The sequence below is a fragment of the Elephas maximus genome, chromosome 6 (assembly GCF_024166365.1).
Source record: "Elephas maximus indicus isolate mEleMax1 chromosome 6, mEleMax1 primary haplotype, whole genome shotgun sequence".
Classification (NCBI taxonomy): Eukaryota; Metazoa; Chordata; class Mammalia; order Proboscidea; family Elephantidae; genus Elephas; species Elephas maximus.
The window spans coordinates 63,513,498-63,522,700 of record NC_064824.1 but is presented as its reverse complement, the minus strand read 5'-3'; positions in this window follow the sequence as shown (position 1 = coordinate 63,522,700).

The window sequence follows — 9,203 nt, the reverse complement described above, 5'->3', positions numbered from 1 at the left end:
AATACTGTTGATTGCAGGAAAATAAATTTATTATGAGAGATGTATTGAAGAAACCAGAGTGTGGATCTTGACTATTCTTCACCAAATTCTAGAAGTTCTAAGGTCGTTTAGTTTTATATGCAGCATCTCAACATGAGATTCAAATTCAGTTTCTGAAACTGCTGATGAGAAAATGTGCATTTTCACAAGCAGTTTTTAAAGTTTGTGGTCAATTTTTTTTTAACATAACATGCAATATATGTTTATTAAATCCCTGCTGATAATACTCTCCTTAGCATATTGGAAAGAAGGATTTTTTTTTATATTTTAAATGTAATATATATGACATTGTAAATTTTTCTGTTTCCTTTCCCATTCTTTCTAATATGAATAGTATATTTTCCTAAAGATTTCTTTTTTCCCCCTTTGGCATCAAAGTTTTGATCCCAGAGGAGGATGTTCAAGAGGTCTCCCTTATGTCTTCCCCTTTAGATCTCTGGAAGGGTGGGAAGTTTATGTCTAGGCCAAAGTATACAATTGTGTGGGCGGGCATTTATGTCTGGACAAATAAAAATTTTGCCAAGGCAAACTTCTTTGCTCATACTTTGTAAGAGTTTTCTCTGTGACTTAGTTTTATCTGACTTCATTTGCCAGTGTATTTCCCCTTCTCAAAACATATAGCTTTCTTTACTTGCCTTGCAAAATCCTTAGACATATTTCTTAAAACCATTTTGTGTGTATGAGATATTTTCTTTTGAGATATTTTAAGCAATATTTCCACAAAACTGAATTTAAGTCCAGGGCACTTTTGGAATAATAACATCAACTTCATGGGTTATCGTGATGTTTGAAAGACATTTATTCTTTTTGCAAATATATAGTGAATAATTTCTATATGTCAGGAACTGTGGTAGGGAATAGTGATACAATGACTAAGACTCAGCTTCAAGGAATTTTCAGCCTGATGAGATTACATATGTAAAAGGGCCTACCTACACAAACTACTCGATAAAGAGGTGGGAGAAGAGGAGTTAAGAGAAAGTTGAGCAATTTTATTTCTTTACTGATGGCTGAGGGTATAAGTAAGCTATTCTTAGGTTAATATCAATCACCTAGACTCTCAGCCAGCATGGAAACAAGACTGAGGCAGAACCTCCTGATTCTCTTCTCTTTTGACTTACTTATCTGACCTAAACCATTCCCCCAAAAAAGACCTGATCCTGCTTGTAACTTCTAGACCCTTTTAAAGGTTATTCAAATGACTGCGAACATGTTGAGTATGGGCAATGTAGGAGATTCTGCTTTTCTGATCCTTATAGTAGTCACCCTCTAGCAGGGACTTAATACAACAGATCTGCCTAGGGTTGTACAATAAACACTCCTCATTTTTTTTCTTTATTAATATTTCTATCCATGTACCCTCTTCTAACCAAAAAATGATCTTGGATTAGAAATTCTGAGTTACTCTGTAAAATCTGACTTAAAAAAAATCTTTTTTCTGGAGTCTGCCAATGCACACATTTCATGAGCTTCCTAGATAATTGGGCTTGAGAAATACCTTTTTGGCATAGAGTAAGTTGGTCTCGGGCCAATACTGGGTCTCTAGAAAAGGTTGCTTGAGAAGGAAATTCTTCTGTGATGTAGAAGTGGTCAGTGGCCAAATAGGCACATTTCCCTTTTGAATTTCACTACTAGCATAGAAAAATATGTATTTTTCCACAGTTAAAAAACACCTTTATGTCATGGTTTACTCCTGTTTCAAGGCTTCAGGCTCAAATTATGGAGGGAGAAAGAAAACGCCACCCCATTTTCGTGAGGTGCTGCCAAGTGTATTCCATCTTCTACTTGAAATTCTGATATAAGAGATAAACATGCGTAGCCAGTTAGCTCCCTAGTTACCGCGCAGGTGCAGCTGCTGAACATAGTGCTGTTGCGACGAGTTTTGACACCAGCCATTTGTGCTTGTAGAAATATCTAATTTTTTGCTTCCTTCAGATGGTTTCACTCTCCTGTAGCAAGTAGGGCTTTTATTATAACACTTATTTTGGGTCAGACTACACCCATTTTTGGGAATCCACCAACACAAATGTTAATGATATGCAGATCCGGCCTTTTCTAGGATGGAGTTGCATCAAGCCAAACTTCATTTCCTGGGGAGGTTGCTAAACAAATCATAAATCTTGCCAAATTTTATTAATGTGCTGAGTAGACCTGATGTTATCATATGGGTGTGTATCAGGAGCCAAATCTTTGTACATATGTATGGATCATCTCTTTTCGTGTTTTTTTCCTGACTACTAATTTCCATAAAAATGGAAAGTTGGAGTTGTCTCAGCAAGTTGTATTCCCTTTTAACAATATCGATCACAATATTTTTATGTAATTTCTCACATGAAAGTCAGTCAAATAACTCACCATTCCCAACATATTTCTCATGAATATTATCTCATGACTAAACTGATTCTCTGCTTCATTTGATGGGTATTGTGGAGTCATATGTTCACTTACTCTGGAAAGTATATTACTTTTCAAAAGTTGGTGAATAACACGCTTCCACTTGGATGGCTCACAGACTGAATACCTGTCCTGCCTTATCACCTGCCATGACTTTCTTTGTTTTCTCAAATTCTAAGTTCATTATAACCTTGTAATTATGTGATTTGTGGTAGATATTTTTGTACTTCCATGCAGTCATACATTTTATTTCCTCTGCTTCCTCCTATTAAAGAGCCTGGAAAATTCCACTTAGCCATAGAGCCTCAGACCAGACACTGCCTGTCCTTCAAGCCTTTCCCCTTTCTTCGAAAAAGACTCCACTTGGGGGCTCCTTGTCTGCCTTCACTATCCCTTGTGCTACGGTTTTATTGTATGGTGATGACTTGTTTGCATGCCTGTCTCATTACACAGGCCAGTGGCTCTCAAATACTTTTTGACCTTGGCCTACTAAAGAAAAAGGCTTTTGTAAAGCATGTATTCTATTTACACCACTTTCCAGTAAGGAAAAACGAAAGGGGGGTATTTGGTGATAACAACAAATATCTCCTTATAAGAAAACAACAACAACAACAAAATCCTCCCATGTGTCTGTCAGTTTGTTGTACTGTGGGAGCTTGTGTGTTGCTGTGATGCTGGAAATGATGCCACCGGTATTCAAATATCAGCACAGTCAATCATGGCGGATAGGTTTCCGCTGAGCTTCCAGACTAAGACCCACTAGGAGGAAGGACCAGGTGGTCTACTTCTGAAAAGATTTAGCCAGTGAAAACCTTATCAATAGCAGTGGAACACTGTTTGACACAGTACCAGAAGATGAGCCCCTCAGTTTGGATGGCACTCAAAAGACAACTGGGGAAGAGATGCCCCCTCAAAGTAGAGTCGACCTTAATGACGTGGATGGAGTCAAGCTTTTGGGACCTTCATCTGCTGATGTTGCATGACTCAAAATGAGAAGAAACAGCTGCAAACATCCATTAATAATTGGAATATGGAATGTACAAAGTGTTAAACTAGGAAAATTGGAAACCGTCAAAAATGAAATGGAATACATAAATACTGATATCCTAGGCATTAGTGAGCTGAAATGGACTGGTATTGGCTGTTTCAAATTGGACAATCATATGGTCTACTATGCTGGGAATGGTAACTTGAAGAGGAATGGCATTGCATTCATCGGCAAAAAGAATATTTCAAGATTTATCCTGAAGTACAATGCTGTCAGTGATAGGATAATATCCATAACCCTACAAGGAAGACCAGTTAATATGACCATTATTCAAATTTACGCACCAGCCACTAAGGCCAAAGATGAAGAAATTGAGGATTTTTACCAACATTTATGGTCTGAAATTTATCAAACATACAATCAGGATGCATTGATAATTACTGGAGATTAGAATGTGAAATTTGGAAACAAAGAAGAAGGATCAGTAGTTGGAAAATATGGCCTTGGTGATAGAAAAGAAGCTAGAGATTACATGATAGAATTTTGCAAGACCAATGACCTCTTTATTGCAAATACCTCTTTTCACCAACATAAACAGCAACTATACATGTGGACCTTGCCAGGTGGAATATACAGGAATCAAATCGACTACATCTGTGGAAAGAGATGAGGGAAAAGCTCAATATCATCTGTCAGAACAAGTCCAGGGGCTGACTGTGGAATAGACCATCAATTGCTCATATGCAAGTTAAGTTGAAACTGAAGAAAATTAGAACAAGTCCATGAGGGCCGAAATATGACCTTGAGTATATCCCACCTGAAGATACCATCTCAAGAATAGATTTGATGTGTTCAACACTAATGAACAAAGACAAGATGAGTTTTGGAATGACACCAAGGAAGTCATACATGAAGAAAGCAAGAGGTCACTAAAATGACAGGAAAGAAAGAAAAGACCAAAATGAATATAAGAAGAGACTCTGAAACTTGCTCTTGAATGTACTGTAGCTAAATTGAAAGGAAGAAACGATGAAGTAACAGTTGAACAGAAAAAGTCAAAGGGCAGCTCATGAAGACAAAACAAATTATTATAATGACATGTGGAAAGACAAAAGGGAAGAACGCGTTGTGTATTTCTCAAGCTGAAAGAACTGAAGAAAAAATTCAAGCCTCAAGTTGCAATATTGAAGGATTTTATGGGGAAAATATTAAATGACTCAGGAAGCATCAAAAGAAGATGGAAGGAATACACAGAGTCACTATACCAAAAAGAACTGGTCAACATTCAACCATTTCAGGAGGTACCATATGAGCAGGAACCAATGGTACTGAAGGAAAAAGTCCAAGCTGCAGTGAAGGCATTGTGGAAAACAAGTCTCCAGGAATTGATAGAATACCCACTGAGATGTTTCAACAAACAGATGCAGCACTGGAAGTACTCACTCGTCTATGCCAAGAAATTTGGAAGATAGTCACTGAAAGAGATCTACATTTATGCCTATTCTCAAGAAAGATGATCACACTTAATGAGGAAATTATCAAACAATATCATTAGTATCACATGCGAGTAAAATTTTGTTGACAATCATTCAAAAGCAGCTGCAGTAGTATATTCACAGGAAATGCCAGAGATTCAAGCCAGATTCAGAAAAGGACTTTGAACCAGGGACATCATTGCTGATGTTAGATGGATCCTGACTGAAAGCAGAGAATACAAGAAAGATGTCTACCTATATTTTATTGACTATGCAAAGGCATTAGGCTGTGGGGATCATAATAAATTATGGATAACATTGCAAAGAATGGGAATTCCAGAACACTTAATTGTGCTCATGAGGAACCTGTACATAGATCAATAGGCATTCACTTGAGCAGAACAAGGGGATACTGCATGGTTTAAAGTCAGGAAAGGTGTGTGTCAGGATTGTATCTTTCACCATACCTATTCAATCTGTATGCTGAGCAAATAATCTGAGAAGCTGGACTATATGAAGAAGAATGGGGCATCAGGATTGGAAGAAGACTCATTAACGACCTGTGATATGCAGATGACACAACCTTGCTTGCTGAAAGTGAAGAGGACTTGAAGCACTTGCTGAGGAAGATCAAAGACTACAGCCTTCAGTATGGGTTATACTTCAATATCCCCATTTTACAGGCTGGAGACTGAGGTGCAGAGAGGGGAGGTAACCTGCTTTGGGCCACACAGCCAGGTTTGGTGGATCAGACTTGGAACCCAGGGCTCTACTCCCAAATTCCAGGCACCTGGGCAGGAGTGCTGGGGCCTTAGGGCTTAAAGCACTATATACCCATGTTTCTCTTCCTGTCCTCTTTGAGGAGCTCCCTGGCCTAATGTCCCTAATCCCTACCTGTTGCCCCTCATCTCTTATGGCTTCCTCCTCTTCCCCTAGAGACAGGGAACAGGCACATATCTCAACATGCCTTGGAGTGAATTCTTCCAGAAGACAGGCATCCGGTAAGGTTGATGGTGCCCATGGGCCTCTGGACCTAGGGAGTTTCCCTGAGGCTCATTCCTTCCCCTGGCCCAGAACAGCACCCAGCCCTTTACCCTCCCACTGGACCTGGGGTAGTTTGGGGGCAGCCTGGTTCTCCTCAGCACCCTCCCTCTTAAAAAAAAAAAAAAAAAAAAAAACCCATTGCCAACTCATAGCAACCCTATAGGACAGAGTAGAACTGCCCCATAGGATTTCCAAGGAGCAGCTGATGGATTCAAACTGCCAACCTTTTGGTTAGCAGCCAAACGCTTAACCACTGTGCCACCTGGACTCCACCCTCCCTCTGGGTACCCCTAAATCTCTGGCTATCTCAGGCTTGGGGATTTTTGTTCAGTGGCCTGGGAGAGGAGCCAAGGCTGAATTGTCATCCCTGGTGTGGCTTCTTTTTTTAATATAATTTATTTTTGTTGTTGGGAATATACACAGCAGAACATATACCAGTTCAATAACTTTGACATGCACAGTTCAGTGACATTAATTACATTCTTCTTTAAGTTGTGCAACCTTGTGCCACCTCTTGGTAGTAGCAACTGAAGGAATTTGTCCTGTCCTCAGCCCCCAGCTGAAGCCCCCCTCTGACAGGCAGGTCAGGGCTTGGCAAGGGGGCAGGAGCCCTCGATTCCCTCTCCCTAATGTGCCCTCTCCTCCCGTCAGAGATTGGGACCTGTGGGACCCGGACACGCCTCCCACAGAGCGCTGCCTTCTCAGTGCCCGCCTCTTCCCTGTATTCCACCCCTCGAGGGCCGTGGGGCCCTGGGACCTGCTGTGGATGCTGGATCCCAAACAGGATGGGGGTGAGGCCCTGCGGGTCTGGCGAGCTGCCTGGCGTCTGTCCTGGGAGCAGCTGCAGCCGTGCCTGGACCGGGGTGCCAGGCTGGCCTCCCGCCGGGACCTGTTCTTTCACCAGGCCCTGCATAAAGCACGGCATGTGCTGGAGGCACGGCAGGACCTCAGCCTGCACCCGCTGATCCGGGCTGCTGTCCGTGAGGGCTGCCCTGGACCCCCGCTGACCACGCTGGACCAGGGTGAGAGTGCTAGGCATAAGTGCTAGGGAGCCAGACCCACGTTGTCTGCTGGCCTGCCATCTGGGCCATCAACCTGAGGGTGCTAGGGAGCCACAGGAGACTGTAAAAGCAGGGGAGAGAGGCAACTGGAATTTACTTTTAATTGGGTCAGAGGCTGGGGCCTGTTAACATCAGCAAACCCTGCAAGAAAACAAAAATCCTCACAACTAGGCCAATAAGCAACGTCTTGATAAACGGAGAAATGATTGAAGTTGTCAAGGATTTCATTTTACTTGAATGCACAACTGGCATCCATGGAAGCAGCAGTCAAGAAATCAAAAGACGCACTGCATTGGGCAAATCTGCTGCAAAAGACTTCTTTAAAGTGTTGAAAAGCAAAGACGTTACCTTGAAGATTAAGGTGTACCTGACCTAAGCCATAGTGTTTTCAATTGCCCGATATGCATGTGAAAGTTGGACAATGAATAAGGAAGACCCAAGAAGAACTGACGCCTTTGAATTGTGGTTTTGGTGAAGAATATTGATATACTGTGGACTGCCTAAAGAATGAACAAATCTGTCTTGGAAGAAGTACAACCAGAATGCCCCTTAGAAGCAAGAATGGTATTACTACATCTCACATACTTCAGACACGTTATCAGGAGGTATCAGTCCCTGGAGAAGGATATCATGCTTGGTAAAGTAGAGGGTCAGCGAGGAAGAGGAAGACCTTCAATGAGATGGACTGACACAGTGGCTGCAACAGTGGGCTTAAGGGTAACAACGATTGTGAGGATAGTGCAGGACCGGGCGCTGTTTCGTTTTTGTTGTATATAGGGTTGCTCTGAGTCAGAACCAACTCGATGGCACCTAACAACAACGACAATAAGAAAATTTGGAGGGAGTGAAATTATGGAATATATTTGCTTTAGAAATACAGGTAAAAATCATCATATACTTATCTAATGTAGGCTTTCAAAAAGCATAGGCTAAAAATATTACTGATGTAAACAATGCACATTCCAGATGAGTGGGGTTAGCCAAAAATTCTACAACCCACTCAACAGATAATGAAGTTAAGTTACAAGTAATTACAACTTAAAAGTAATAACTTCAAATTAAAACCCCAGACAACTCAAGACATAGTTATAACTAAAATGTTCTTCTCAAAAATTGAAGAAATTTCAATTATGTCTTTGTGTTTATGTGAGGTAGGTTTGTAAAACTGCCAGGGGTTTGTGTGTGTGTGTGTTTTAGGTGAAAGTTTACAGCTCAAGTTATTTTCTCATATAAAAATTTATATACGCATTGTTATGTGACCTTGGTCGCTCTCCCTATAATGTGACAGCACACTCCCCCTTTACACCCCAGATTTCCCATGTCCATTCAACTAGTTCATATCCCTTTCTGCCTTCTTATCTCACCTCCAGACAGGAGCTGCCCATTTAGTCTCTGTATCTACTTGAACTAAGAAGTATGCTCTTCAAGAGTATCATTTTATGTCTTACAGTCCACTGTAATCTTTGTCTGGAGAGCTGGCTTCAGGAATGAGTTTAGTTCTGGGTTAACAGACAGTCCAGGGCCATGTCTCCTGGGGTTCCTCTAGTCTCAGTCAGAGCATCACGTCTGGTCTTTTTATGTGACTTTCAGTTCTGCACCCCACTTTTCTCCTGCTCCATCAGGTATTGTCTGTTGTGTTCCCTCTCAGGGTGGTCATTGGTGGTAGCTGGGCACCGTCTAGTACTTCTGGTCTCAGGCTGATGGAGTCTCTGGTTTATGTGGCCCATTTTGTCTTTTGGGCTAATATTTTCCTCATGTCTTTGGTGTTCTTCATTCTCCTTTGCTCCAGGTGGGCAAGGGTTTTGAGGTGGACAGAACTTTCAGAAACAAATAAGATAGTTTTGGTCTTGTGCTTAAAATCTCTGAGTGGATTCTCAAAGCTCTTAGTGAAAGGACGAACATTCCTACCACTGCCAAAAGGTCCAGCTTGACCTGGCCTCTAATACTTCACCCTTTTCATGCCAGTCTCAGCCACTTTGGATTTTGTTCGATTCTCTTACTCTCCTTCTCGTCTCATGGTCTTTCCCTATGTCTGGCAATGATTTGCTCCACCTGCAGCCCATTCTTTATAACATTCACCAGTCTAATGCCTGCTTATACTTCAGAAAGCAGCTCAGATCTAACTGTACCAGGGAAGCTTTTTCTTGCCTTGTCTGATTATATCATGTACCTCATTACAGTTTTGGTCTAATATCCTATGTT